Source organism: Hemiscyllium ocellatum, chromosome 14 (assembly GCF_020745735.1).
Source record: "Hemiscyllium ocellatum isolate sHemOce1 chromosome 14, sHemOce1.pat.X.cur, whole genome shotgun sequence".
Classification (NCBI taxonomy): Eukaryota; Metazoa; Chordata; class Chondrichthyes; order Orectolobiformes; family Hemiscylliidae; genus Hemiscyllium; species Hemiscyllium ocellatum.
In genome coordinates this window covers 39,250,754-39,266,390 of record NC_083414.1, presented here as the reverse complement: position 1 = coordinate 39,266,390, position 15,637 = coordinate 39,250,754, and the positions used below count along the sequence as shown (strand labels likewise).

At 37.6% G+C, this 15,637-nt stretch overlaps 1 protein-coding gene across 3 annotated transcripts in view; it reads right to left on the bottom strand.

Moving 5' to 3' along the window:
* LOC132822357 (receptor-type tyrosine-protein phosphatase gamma-like) overlaps positions 1–15,637 on the bottom strand; it is a 695,764-nt gene that overhangs the window by 403,688 nt on the left and 276,439 nt on the right. The gene's annotated exons all lie outside the window — the stretch shown is intronic.

The window sequence follows — 15,637 nt, the reverse complement described above, 5'->3', positions numbered from 1 at the left end:
ACCTTCCAGGAGTGGATGCCAGAGGGCCACAGCCATAGTCCTGTGGAAGGGTTGCCCTTCCATTCTGACAGTTGTGTTCCTGTAACTTTTTAACAACATAATACTTAATTAGAGGGTGACACTACCTTAAGGTGTCTTTGCGGTCTTCTTTTTGCCACAGTCATGCTCACCTCACCCTGTGTGGCTGCAAGCCAGGCTTTGCTGGGAAATTGTCAACTCAGCCTCAGAAATTGGCCCATCGTTTGAACAGAACCACAGACACCAAATTGGTCAACTGGGAGGCAATTTTTCAAAATATCGTGCCAGAGGGCACAAAGCAGACCCATGTAGTTAGAACTTGAAAGTGGTCCTAGCTCCTGATTAAAAACCTAACAAGATACAATTCTTTTCCTTTACTCTTCTTAAGAAGTCATAAGGAAGCCACTTTAAATGCACCATAAAAGCTACATACTTGTCAGTGCACAAACTAACCATCAGACATTATGGGTAGAATTTAATACTGGCGGAGGGTGTCGCCCACTGGCAAGAGAACCCTTGTAGGTTCTACAATGCCCCCAGTGGGGAAAGCCATCAAACTTAAGTTCCAATCTAGCATTTAACTGGCTAGTGTCAGGTCTTCCCTAAGATTCAGGGCCCCAGTGGTAGAAATCCCACCCTCTGCAAAGTTGGCAGTCTCTAGTGCCCATCAGTGTCACTGAGAGTAATGGCTGTTGTTGGCAAAGATTGCAAGGAGATACATAGGATCAATAGGGACTCAAACCACTGTTGAACAAAGATGGTTGGAAGTCAGAAGGAAAAGCAGAATCTGCCTCTCAGTGAGTTGTCCTGCTCCAAATGCCAGGTCTCTTGATCAAACAATGAGCTTCTTTGAATAAGGGATCATTCCCTGGAAGCCTGTTTCTCGGGTATCAAATGGTGACTCCCTGTCTGTCTCAGGGTGATACCAGTAGCAATGTGGTGAGATCAGAATGTTGTTTATTAGCATCAAAACAGGAAGGCTGTCTATGCAGCTTCCTGCATAAAAATTGATCAATCAGAAATTGGAAGGCAGCGGTGTTTCCTTTTCATACCCTACCACCTGATTAAACACCCCACTGAACTTGTTGACAAACTAAGCAAAGAGAAATACAAAAAACTAAAATTGTATACTGTACTCCAATAGAATTGATTTCACCATTAAAATGCATTAACTGTGACGAGCTTTTACTTCCAGCAAAAGAAATCAACCTCAAAGTTGTTAACAATTATTTCTAGTTAAGTGCAACTAAAATATTGTGAACAATTATCCAATATCTGAGCAAGCTACAATTTATGGCTCTGAGGATCCATTGGAAAAGGTGAAAGTCACCAGTACCAGTACATAACCAAATAGAACCAATTATCATTTCTCGAGATAATAAAATTGCCCCACAGATTGAATAACCTAGAAGCTAATTTAGCTTGGATCTATAAAGCAATTTTGAAAACAAATTAACATTTCAGGCAATTAAAAGAAGCATGTTTTTTAAATACTGAGGAAGCAAGAATAATTTACTTGACACAGGTCAGAAATGGTCACTGATGTTCAAGATCATGGAGCTTCCCATATCATCTTGCATAATAGTTTACTTTCAGGTGCACATCACACAAGTGGTTCTGCTTTTGATGAATGCTCAATATTTCCATGGAAACAATTAAAGTAAGAAGAGCTGGTTAGAGATTTCAGATTTGAAAACAGGTAACTAAGTAAACATGGATTTTATATTTCTGCAAACATGGTATTTAAAATAAATGTATACACCAAGTTATTATAAATTGCTGCTGCTTTAATCCATTTCCAAAGAGATCTGAGCCAATAATATTGCATATTTCCACACTACGATTCTGAGAAAATCACAAAAGTCTGAGGCTGACTGAAGATGTTTTCTAACCCTTTCTTATACATGCTGGTCACCAAGGACAATTGTTGCAAATAAATGTTAACATGCTGTGAAAAGTGATGCACATTTACATGTTCTTGATGGAAAAATCAATCTTAATTCCAGAACTTACTGAAATTACATTTCAAAATGCGAAAGGAGAAAAAATATTGAAGAAAATGAGTGACTTCCCTATAATTTCAATAATCTTTGGAATTAAATTACTTTGTTGCCTGTTGGAGAATTTATTTATTTTTGGTCAATAATGTTATAAATGTAGCAAATTTCACCAAATACTGAGAAAGGTTATTTCCATATAGTACATTTAAAACAAACAGGTTGAAGAATTCACTTTGGTCAATTGCAATGACGGAGGATGAGTTAGCTCACTTTTTATTCAATTTATATCGAATGGTATTGATGCTGATCAGGTCAGAAAAAGACAATTGAAAACAGACAAGAGTGTTTTGTTTTAAATCCGAGGTTGAAGCAGAACTGCAGCAAAGAATGAAAAAGTGAAAGATGTTCATAAAATAAGTAACAACATGTTAACAGAATAGTAGAATTGCAGAGCAAAATTATGTTATTTGACCCCTTAAGTGCATTCTGGCAGTTAAAATCTAATTATGACCTTAAACCCACTTTCCTGTATGACCGTTGTAACCCAGGACTTTGTCAGTTAAAAATCTATCTGGCTTAGCTTTCAATACATTCAATGATCCATCCTCCAATGCTGTCTATGGCAGAGAATTCCAAATACTCTGGAATTCTTCTCAACTCTGTCATAAATGAAGGCCCCTTGTTTTATTTCTTCCACTGGGGAACACATCTACTCAACATCTACCCTGTTAAGATGCTTCAGAAGATTATATGTTTTAATAATACTGCCTCTCATTCTTCGAAACTGCAATGACTGTAGGACCAGCCTACTCATTTTTTTTCCTAGAAGACAAAGCTTACCACAGGAATCAGCCTATTACCAGTGTGCTCCTCCTAAAGTAAGGCAACCATAACTAAATACAGTATATACACTATATATAGTATTTAGGTGCAGTATTACCAATGCCCTGGACATTTTCACTAAGATGTCCCTAACTTTTGTATTGTCCCTCAACTGCCTCTGCCTGCAATAAAAGCAAAAAAAATCCTATCAATTTGCTGAAGTTGCATACTGACATTTTGTGATTCATGTACCCAGCTCTCTCTTTAAGTCAGAATTTTGCAGATTCTTTGTTTAGAATTTTCTGGCAAGTCCAATATTTGTTGCCTATCCCTAAATGTCCTTAATTTGAAAGAATTGTTAGGACATTTCAGCGGATTGTTACAAGTCAAGCATATTGCTGCGAGTCTGTAGTCACAAGGAGGCCAAACCAAGTAAGAATGGCAGAGCTTCTTCCCTGAAGGACACAAGTAAAACAAACATCTTTTAAAAGAAACAACTGGTGAAGATTTCATGGTCAGCATTACTGTGTTCAGCATTGAGCTCAAGATGCATTAATTTAGTTCAAGTTCCTCCAATTGCCATTTTAGGATTTGGATCCATGTTCTAAATGAATTTTTGTGCTTTTTTGCCATTTTGAAAATTATTCATTTATTCTATTTTCTGTAGTTAACCAGTCCTCCACACGTACTAGTTTACCACCTCTAAAATCATGAACTCATATAGAGTGGCACCATGTCAAATGTATTTTGAAAATCATACACTTTACATTTTGCTGGTTCTCCTTCATCCACTGATCTTTTGTCAAGCCTCAATTGTCCTTCTACTTCCTACATAATACAATACATTTCAATATTTTCCCAATGATGGATGCTGATATAATGAATAGGTTAACAGATATGTTGACCAACAATTACGAATTAAGCCGTGTTTAAAATGTATGTTCACAAAGCGTTCACTTTTTGCATACCAAGTGTCTTTCAACATTTAATATATTAAATGGACTGTATAGGGCATCTCCAGAATTTGAGACAATGCTTTCAGCATTTTGTAATTATACATTTAGTGACTATTGATTGTGAAAGTGACTACATTTAAAATTTGCACTCTCTATGAACTTTGGCATATGTGTTTTACTGTTCAGGTGGAAGATTTTAAGGACAAAATCTCAATATCGTATTAAACCAGCCCTTACATGCAAAAAAAAACAAAAAATACCAAGTGAGAAAACAGTTATTTCACCAGTAATCCCTGTATAATTAATTTGTCTTAAATTTTGCTAGCAGTTCATTAATAAATGTAAAAGTTAATGAGGCCTTATAATCTGTGGAAAGATGTTAGACATATTAGATTATTGCCCAGTAAACTGGTGCTAGTCAGATGCAAAGAAAGGTTTGTCACTAAGCATCTGGTAAACTAAAGTCACCACAGTCGCTCTCTCTTATTAAAGAGATGACTGGTGTTGAGTTTAACCTGAGGGTCACCACACCCCAGGCCAGGGACGAGGTGAAGAAGGCAGGTTCTTCATGGTAACCTCACCTGGTGTGGGAATTGAACCTAAGCTGTTGGTGTCACTCTGCATTGCAAACCAGCTGCCCAACTAACTGAGCTAACTGATACCCAAATCCAGTGGAAATATATGGAACAAAGCAAAATGCTGTTAGTTGACTGGAAGTTTCATTCCTCATACATTTTACACTGAAAATTAAATTAACTGGAGACACAAAGATGTACTATGTCCAAGTTAATCTAACCAGCTTTATTTTAATCATATTGGCACTTCTCTTCTCATATTGTTTCATTGCCCACAGGTTTTCTGATCTCAAGAGTATTTAAGTTATTATTGAATATTTAGAAAGTCTAGCTGTAAAGGACAACATTTCTGCTCCTGATTCTCCATTAAGGGCAAACGGCGAAAAATAGCAAGTGTTTCATACTGTGAAAATGCAATCATGAACAACACCCTGTGGGATTCGTCTAACTGCTATTTGCTATTAGCAAATTTAATGCACCAAACCCAAACCTTTTTTTCCAATTTATTCTGGTTCACATTTATTTTGATTGAAGCCGATCTTCCACTGCAGATTTAAAATAAATTTGGCTCCTGAAGCATCTGATATTCAGGTAACTTGGTGACACAAATCCCTCATAATTAATAAGGAATGGAATACATCCCTCCATATTTGAATAAGGGTTGCAAAAGCATTAAAGTAAAGAATGAAGCTTGTAAACATTTACACTTTTTAAAATAAGGTACAGTATATCATCAACAGATTGAAATTTATGCTATACACTAGCAACATCCTGCAGGCGCGAATGCCAAAAAAACATGTGGAATTCATGATTAAATCACATGATGCATGTCCATCCCTCCCTAATTAAAAAAAACAAAACATTTGGTTCCAAGATATGTTCAAAACTCAGGTTCACATAGGTTCTTGTTTACCACAAGAGGGACAGAGCCAAAATGCGATTCAAGGAAGAGAGTCACAGTTTCCTTCATTTTAAAATATATGCATAAGTTTAAGGTGGTCAAGAAGGCATATAGTGTGCTTCCTTTATCGGTCGGGACATCAAATATAAAAATTTGCAAGTCATGTTGCAGAACTTCATTTCATCCAAATTTGGAATACTGCGTACAGTTCTGGTCACCAGCCACCAAAACGATATAGTGATTTTGGAGAGGGAATGTGCTGAAATTGAAACACATCACCTGTCCTTATCATTCTAATTGAGTTTGAAACTACTTAACTATTTAATTCAATTATTTGTTTTCATTTCCTGTATGTTTTACTAATCTTACCACCAGTTGCTGTATTATTTTCAACCTTAGGGATAGAATAAATCTTAACCATTTCCCAGATATTCACCAAAGAGTAGTTCCTCCCCTTTTGTAGATTTGGACCCAATTCCTACAAGGTGAAAAAAGTTCATTATAGCAAAGGAACACTTCCTTCCACTCCTTCTCTATCCTCTCACTCACTCAACTCTCACCAATCTGTTCAAATTCGTACTCAGTGTTGTTGCACTCTGAGCTGAACCTAGCTCAGCCACAACTAAGGTTAAGGTATGGGTTAGTAGAGATGTAATGGCAAAAATTTAAGGGGATTTTTCAGAATACACATTTCCCAATGGAGAACCTGTCCTTGTGGCTAGCAAAAAGAAAATTAAACACAGTCATACAGTCATAGAACCATAGAGATGTACAGCACAGAAACAGACGCTTCGGTCCAACACATCCATGCTGACCAGATATCCCAACCCAATCTAGTCCCACCTACCAGCTCCCGGCCCATATCCTGTAAAATCCTTCCTATTCATATACCCATTCAGATGCCTTTTAAATGTTGCAATTGTACTAGCCTCCACCACTTCCTTTGGCAGCCCATTCCATAAATGTACCACTCTCTGCATGACAAAGTTGCCCCTTATGTCTCTTGTTGTGGTTCTGTTCGCTGAGCTGGAAGTTCGGCGAACAGAACCACAACAACGGACACCCGAGCTACAAATCTTCAACCAGACTTTAAACCTTATGTCTCTTTTATATCATTCCCCTCTCACCCTATACCTCTGCCCTCTAATTCTGGACTCCTGCATCCAAGGAAAACAATTGTCTATTTATCCTATCCATGTCCCTCATGATTTTATTAATGTCTATAAGGTCACCCCTCAGCCTTCAACACTCCAGGGAAAACAGCCCTAGCCTATTCAACCTCTCGGTATCAAATTTAAAGAAAAAACATGAGTTCAAAAGGTTGTGAAAAAATATTAATTTGGAAGACTATGGAGATGCCTGAACTTCTTGTTTGAGAGGAAGTTGTTGAAAGGTCATAGGAGCAATGATTTTGGTGCAAAAGGAGGTCATTCAACCAATTGTGTCTGCACTGGCTCTCTGAATATTTTAACTTAATACCAATCTCTTGCCTTTTTCCTGTGATTCTATTCATTGCTTCTATTGCACATTGCTTCTACTTAAATAATCAGCAAATGCCCTCTAGAATGTCACAACAGAACTTGCGTCCACCACATTTCCAGGCAGTGTATTTCAGACCATAATTACTCGGTATGTGGAAAAAACCGTTTCTAACCTTGAATTTGCTTCTTTTGAAAAATACTTCAAAACTGTGCTCTCTGGTTCGCAATCTGTTTACAAGTGGAAACAGTTTCTCCCTCTTCCCTCTGTCTAGACCCCTCACGGTTTTGAAAAACACTGTCAAGTCTCTGTTTAGCTATTTCCTCAATCTCAATTTCTGCAATTTTCCCCCATAACTGAAAGAACCATTCTTATAAACCTCTTTTTTACATTCTCCAATGCATTCACATCTTTCCATCTGAGGAAATTTGGAATTTTCTTTGACTAAAAACACTGACTATAAGAAATCATTAACTTCAGCAAATAGTGGATGCCTGAAAGGCAATAGAACAGTCTGGAATAGTTTACAAAAAAGTCACATGTCTGGGTTAATGGCTATCAGAATTTCTGATTTTTTTTGGGGATATTATTTAGAAAGGTCAGATTAGGTATAGCTTATTAACACAGAAGCCACCAATTCATCCTTTCAAGCTCTATAAGAAAACCCTTTTGAGAACGCAGTGTGAGAGCTGAAAAAAGTCAATGCTTTGATTCTCCTGAGAAGCTTCAGGAAGACTTGCTCTCAACATCTCCTGAACAAACAAAATGGTTTCAATAACAAGCTGTGTTTATACTCATTCGGTATACCAAGATGTCAGACTGAAAGTTATCTGCAGCATTTCAAATCTCATCCTTTTGCTTCAAGAATTATTTTGGCAAAGGTTTTTGTAAAAGTTGATCCCTGCAGAAAGTTCTTTTTTTTTACTTTAACTGGAATGAGTTTTAGGTTATTTAGAAAGGTTAAAATGTATATGTTCATGTTTTAAATTATATGTTAATCAGTTTTACATCTCAGTTGAATAAATGTTATTGCAATAATAAATCAATAATATTGTTGTTTAGTAAAGCATACAGATTGGGAGATATTTTTTGTATTCTAAAACCAAAATGTAGATGAAATATAAACTTTGTCTTATCAGCAACTGGGCAAAATATTTAAATATATGAACTCATGGAACCAGAGAAAGATGATGCATTCTTTCAACCTTTGTCCTCAGATCATTCAAATTCAGGTGTAGTCTGAAAATTGAATAGAATATTATAAGACATTAAAAATAATGAAAAAAATAATATGGAGAGGGGAATAGAGTATGACAGATAGCTAGAGATATAAAAACAGACAGGTAAGAGTTTCTAGACATAATTAAAAAAAGGAAACAAATTAACTAAATGAGCAATGGTCCAATGGAAGCTGAGTCTGGGGAATTAGTTATAGAAAATAAGGAGATAGTAAATGAATTTAATTGATATTTTGCATTGGTCTTCACAATAGAAATTACAAATAACATCCAATAAATAACTGTAAATGAGTAAATGGAATGAAGGGATGAACTCAAGAAAATTACAAGCACCAGGGAAACAGTAGTGAAAAAATTGTTGAAGCTGTAAATGACAGCTCCTGGATCCTGATGGACTTCATCTAAGGTTTTAAGATACGTAGTTAATGAGATAGTTGATAGTTTGGTTTTAATTTTCTAAAATTCCCTAAATTTGGGAAAAATTCAATTAAATGGAAAATAGCAAATGTAATATATCCAAAGTTGGAGGGGAGCAGAAGGCAGGAAATTACAAGCCAGTTTGCTCAAGATCTCAACAGCTTTTGAAAAGATAGTTCCTAGAGGGTCATTGTTTGAATAAGAGTCCACCATTCAAGTCAGTGGTGAGCTGAAATCTTTCCTGACCAAGACTTGAGAGTCTTTAGAAATTTATTCCCCAAAAGACAGGGGAAGTGGATTCTTTGAATATTTTTAACGCAGAGGGAGAGAGATTCTTGATTTTAAACTGGTGCAAGCTTATTAGAGGTAGTTGGGAATGTACAGAAATCAAATCAGCCATGATTCTCTCAATGGCTGGAGGATCAAATCAGTTATTCCTAGAATAAGAGCGAGGCAGGTATTAAGGGAGATGCAAGTGGGTGGCACAAATGTTGTTTTTGGTGTAGATGGAGAGGTATCCCTAGCGAATAATTATGCAGCATTGAGGGCATGCAGGGTTAGTGGTCTTTGGGGTTGAGCTGAGTGACAGAGAGTAAGGGAAGATGTTCTAGGAAATAGTCAGTGTGGTGGAGCATAAACCTTGGTGGGTGGTAGGTAAAGTAGCAGAGATAAAATGAGTGTGAGATATTGGAGAAAATATGGAGGCTCTTACGATGTCAGAGTAGAGAAGGACAATGATCTTCTGCCTACACTTCTGTGTTTCCCTAAATGGCTGAAAATGCCCTAACCCAGGAGGCGACCTCAGACCAGGCTAGCATGATCTGGCATCATGACTTCCACTGCTGACCCTTGGAATAAAAGTCCCACCCTTGTGCCATTCCATCTAGGTATGTGCTTACATAGTGGGGTTCTGACTTGCACCTGTCTGCCATGTCTGGGGCAAATGTCAGGAAATGTACAGGGCAGCTTTGGCTGAAAGTGTTTCTCTGAGTGCACAGCAGGCTTTTAGAGATAGCAAAAGGGCAAAGAATGCCAATGAATGTTAGAATATGCACTGAGTGACTTGCTGGACACCAGAGGGGTTTGGTAGATAGTTAATGAGGAGAGTTTGTTAAGAAAGGCTTTGCTGCAGAAATCCCTCTTAAAAATACTCAAACTTAGCCAAATAATCATAAGATTCAGCCCATAAAGATGCAGGAAGAGAAAGAGAGGAGATTCATGTCTACTATCTAAATTTTAATTGAATATTCTGCCTTCTTCTCCTTTTTCTAAAGGTTTCCACATACAAATTAGAATGGAGGTAGGTTGAACCAATGTATTTTTCAGAACGAGTAAAATCGCTCTTTAAATATTCTTTAGCATGAAAGAGCACTGCATCCATTTGACAAAATGTCAACTGTATTGCTGTTTCACCTTAATAAAATTGCCTTAAATGTCTTTAATTGTCCTTCAGGTGAAGTTTCATCTTAAATATGTTCTCTAAACAAGTCCATTGTCATACTGAATGGTGAACCAAATTAAAAGCATGTTGAATTATATAAATAAAGCATTCCTAACCATTACTGTACTAATTGCAAGCCATCAGGGCTGCAGGCTAGAGTTAGCTCATTAGGAGTCTATAAATATTTCAATTTAAATGAAACGGTCTAAGACTCCTTGCCAAAAAGAATATGAAAAGTTAGAGAAATGAAGAAGATGACTGACTTCAAAAAGAATAAATTCTATGAATGTGTGGAAGAGTGAGAAAATGCGGACAGAAATTAAAATCGTATGATTGTGACAGCCAGATACAGGAATGTATATTTGATGTTCAGAAGTACAAGTTCTTTAAGATCAAACGAAGTAAGGTTCAAATCACTCATCCTGATAATGCTGCCAGTATAGAAGGCAAATCTACACAGAAGTATATGATCCAAAAGATCTGGTTAGTTCCTCCAAGGATGGTACCTTTTCACTCTAATTGCTTAAGAAATTAGCATAACTGTCCCAGGAAAAAGTGAAGAAACAAACACAAAGTGTCAACTCACAATTATGAGATCAAACAAGTTCTGGATATCTTTCTTACAATAAGCCTATCCAGCTATCCAAGGCTGTTAACTTTTCATTATCGAAGGAGACTAACTCTAAATTAATCACAGTTGCTGATCTCAAATGCAGATAGAGTCACAGAGACATACAACACGGAAATCGACCCTTTGGTCCACCTCGTCCATGAGGTAATCTTCTTTGCTGTCCTCTCATTTTTGTGTCATTTGCAAATTTACCATCCATATCTCCTATGTTCATATCCAAATCATTTGTATAAATGACAAAAGCAGTGGACCCAGCACTGATCCTTATGACACACCGCTGGTCACAGGCCTTCAGTCTGAAACAACCGTTCCATTACCACTCTCTGTCTTCAACCTTCAAGCCAGTCTGTATCCAAATGGTGAGCTTTCCCTGCATTCCATATACATAAATGATCTAGAAGAGGGCACTGTTGGTAGGATCAGCAAGTTTGCAGATGACACTAAGATTGGTGGAGTAACAGAAAGCATAAGGGACTGTCAGAGAATCCAAGAGGATATAGATAGACTGGAGAGTTGGGCGAAAAAGTGGCAGATGGATTTCCATCCAGACAAATGTGAGGTGATGCATTTAGGCAAGACAAATTCTCGAGCGAATTATACAATGAACGGAAGAGCCTTGGGAAAAATTGATGGGCAGGGAGATCTGGGAGTGCAGGTCCATTGTACCCTGAAGGTTGCTGCACAGGTGGATAAAATGGTCAAGAAGGCTTGCCTTCATTGGACGGGGTATTGAGTATAAGAGCTGGCAAGTCCTGTTAACACTGTACAAGACATTGGTTCAGCTGCATTTAGAATACTGTGTACAGTTCTGGTCTCCACATTACCAAAAGGATGTGGATGCTTTGGAGAGGGTGCAGAGAAGGTTTACGAGGATGTTGCCTGGTATGGAAGGTGCTGGCTATGAAGAAAGGTTGAGTAAGGGTATGATTATTTTCATTAGGAAAAAGGAGATTGAGGGGGGGACCTGATTGAGGTTATAAAATCATGAAGGGTATAGACAGGGTGGATAGAGACAAGCTTTTTCCCCAGGGTGAAGGATTCAATAACGAGAGGTCACGCTTTCAAGGTGAGAGGTGGAAAGTTTAAGGGGGATACACGCGGCAAATACTTCACACAGACGGTGGTGAGCGTTTGGAACGTGTTGCCAGCAGAGGTGGTAGAGACAGGCACAGTAGATTCATTTAAGATGTATCTGGATAAACGCACTCGTAGGTGGGGAGTAGAGGGATACAGTGCTTAGGAATTGACCAACAGGTTTAGACAGCGCATTTGGATCGGCTCAGGCTTGGAGGGCCGAAGGGCTTGTTCCTGGGCCGTAAATTTTCTTTGTTCTCTGTTCTTTTATCTAATCTTTCTAATCTGTTTACCATGAGGTACCTTGTCAAACGCCTTACTGAAGTCAATATAGGTAACGTCCACTACTCTGCCTTCATCAATCATTTTCATCACTTCTTCAAAAAATTCAATTAAGTTATTTATAACCATCAGACAAATTAATGCTAAGTTATCATAGCATAACTGAGTTGGTAATCTCCATTGATCCTTGTAATTTATCCCATCTACGAAACAAGTGAGTATTCTGACTTTGAGGTTACAAAACAAATTATTTTTTAATTTATAAATTTATGTCCAACTTCTTTAATGATCTGGCAAGAAAAATTCTAAAAGAATTAATCTATTCAGTGATTAAGAGAATCTGATGGGAGACTGGTAGATATAAATGTCATACATACTGTGGACGTAAGACACCTTGGAAAGCTGTCATTCTCTCCTGGACATAGACTGGACTGTAAACTCCAAACAGTTACTCAATTAATAATTCAAATGAGTAGGTTTAGCCACCCTCCACAAATAATTGGGTTAGGAGATCAATCCCAATGTTTTTATGATGGATAAAAACTATGGTTGTTCGGGGGGCGGGGAAGATGGGATGGTGGTGGTGAAGAAACAACAGGATAGATAGTTGCTATGGATTCATGGGAATCAATTGAGTCGACCACCAGGCCAACATAAGCATCCTTCATGAAGCCATGTTTCCTTGTACTGAAGCTCTGCTCCTGAAGAACCATATCTGATGGATGGTTCATCTCTTCTGAATGCCTGAAAGCCACTTCCCTTGTTAGGTTCCCTTCTCCCAGTTCTCCAGTAGCGAAGGCTTAGAGTGGCAGTCAAATAGAAAAGGTATAAAGATATTTTCAAGGTCACCTTAAAGCATTGGAGGCATTCACACCATTGACTGGGATGAGATGGCATGGCACTCATTGATCCACCAAGGCAGAAGCCACTCTAAGGCTCAGCATCTCAGCTATGAGATGGAACAATGACAGCAGAGGAAAGAGAAAGAAGACAATCTTGGTACACAAGTTCTATTTCCCCAAGAATTAACAAGCTTTACTGACAAAAAAAAATGGGCCCAAAAGTGGACTTCTCAGTCATCTGAGAACTCACCTAGCCTGACAGACATCATGCTTGATTTCGAGGGATTGCTGTCAGTCTGACAAATTTGCAAAACAGTTTGTGAATTTTACATGAACCCTCAAAATGAATGCCTCATTCCAATCAGCATATTCAGAAAGATTTGTGATTTGTAGTCACCTTTTGATAGAAATACAGAACAGACCATTTTCACCTATTTGCGTGACGATTTCTTTTGAGAAAAAGACAAAAGAAAATACTTTCAGGAGTGATATAAACTATTATCTTTATTTCATGAATCAATCCTTCAAACTAAGGCATAAATTCTGCAAGGCAATCTTTTATTATTTTACATTTGTATATTGCAGTAAGTTTCCAATAACATAAAAGGAGTAGGTTCTAGTAGGCACAGTTGGAATTCTATTAGAATTTGCTTATGACATTAAACTGAGACTAGACAATGAAAGAACAAAGGAGATTGCTGGAAAACAGAAGATTGAGTCAGGAGGCTGTTGTTCCTGTAATGTGTTGCAGAGAAATGTTAAAGACACATTTTGGGGAATGGAAAATGAGTAGACATCTACCTTAAACAGGACATGGTTAATCAGGCTGGAGGAATGGAGTGATCCAGGATATAGATATACCAAATGGCTTATAGGCATATGCTCAGGGAAATGAATGTAATGGAAAGATGAAAGAAATTGATGACAAATCAGGCTGCAATTGAAATATTGTAAATGTGGGTGCATTTTGAGTAGGATGTTCAAGCTTTGAAAATGACACAATGAAGATTCCAGAAAAGAACCAAACTTGTGGAAACTATCAATAAATATTGGACTTTATTCACTCAAACTCAAAATAAATGGAAATTGAATCTAACTGGGGTTTTCAAAATTTTAATATATAATTAAATCAATCAAATACTGAAGGCAAAAAACTAAAAAAAACTAAAGCTAGATGTATTTTCTCACAGCGGAATACTGTAACATAGAATTAATAACTATTGAAACAAAGACAATGGTTTAATTAAACAGAGATCCGAATAAGTCTTTGAATCTAAAATATGAAAAAATACAGAACAAATGACAGAGAAAACAATTAAAGGAAATAGTTCCCTGAAGAGCTCACACTATAGCAGGTGAATTGAGCAGAATGACCTATGTTGTAATGCAAGTGATAAATACATGAATGAGATTTTAATTTCACAAAATAAATTAATGTATTTTGCATGGTCTGTTTGGTCATTTTTAATTACAACCCAATATAGCTCAAAGAATTAGTTCGTAAAAAGAATGCAGTGAATTCCAGCAAAAGAAGTGTGGCTCAGCCTTCTAACTGCTGAGCATCCTGCCATTCTTATATCTACTCATTGATCAACATCAGCCTTAGAAAGAACGAACGATACAAGTGAGCGTGCTGTTTTCTCAGAGCTGAGCCAGTTTTTCCATGGATACAGACTGTACCCAAAGTCATTTTTGCCCCATGACAATACTAACTTATGATGAGCATCTTCAGTTGTCCTTGGAGAATCTTTGTTCCTTGACTGCTGCTGGTGGCTTGGAAACTAGCATAGACAAATTTTTAAAAAGATGGACAAGAGAAATCAGGACGATGTATTAAAGACAGAAAATGATTCAATCATGTAAATACAGCAGGATGCATGTGAATAACTGAAATTGATTTTAACATACCTCCACCCTAAATTCATCAGATTTTATAGAGGATGGTAAATTGGAAATAAACTATTTCCATTTTAAAAATGCCATGCTCCTTGGACTTTACACGAAAACATTGCTTCCAAGATGCAAATATATCCCATTAGTGATCATACACACACAATAAAAATGTAGATGTGATGTGTGTATATCTCAGGAATTGATTTTTAGCAGTAAGTTATTTGAGAAGAATCAGAATTTGCAACGCCTGTGTCTCAACAGTCTCAAACATCTTGGCTCAATGTCAGTGTTTCTATACCTTACTGTTGAAGATAGGAACCCTGTACAACTTCCAAATAGTAGGGTTTCTTTGGAAATACATGTTTCATGATCAAACGAGCCCTGGGGAGTCTTCCAAAACAAAGAGACCTAGGGATACGGGTGTATAGTTCCTTGAAAGTGGAGTCACAGATAGCTAGCTCAGTATCGGAGGTGTTGAGCACTCATACCTTCATTGATCAATGCATTTAGTTGAGATGTCATGTTGTGGCTGTATGGGCCATTGGTGAGGCTACTTTTTAGGCCACTGGTCTCCTTACTATAGGAAAGATGTTGTGAAACTTGAAAAGGTTCAGAAAAGATTTCCAAGGATGTTGCCATGATTACAGGGTTTGAGTTATAGGGAGAGGCTGAATAGACTTGGACCTTTCTCCCTGAAGTGTTGGAGCCTGAGGTGGGACCTTATAGAGGTTTACAAAATCATAAGGTGCATGGATAGGGCAAATAGACAACACCTTTTTTTCCCAAGGTAAGACAGTCCAAAACTAGAGGACATCAATTTAAGGTGAGAGGGGAAAGATTTAAAAGGGACCCGAGGAGCAACATTTCCACGCAGAGGATGGTTCAGGTGTGGAACCAGCCAGCAGAGCAGGTGTGTGAGACAGGTACAACTACAAAATTTAAAAGGCGTCTGGATGGGTATATGAATAGGAAGTGCAGAGGGATATGGGTCAAATGCTGGCAAAAGGGACTAGATCAGTTTAGGATATCTGGTCAGCATGGGCTGGTTAAACCAAAGGATCTGCTTCT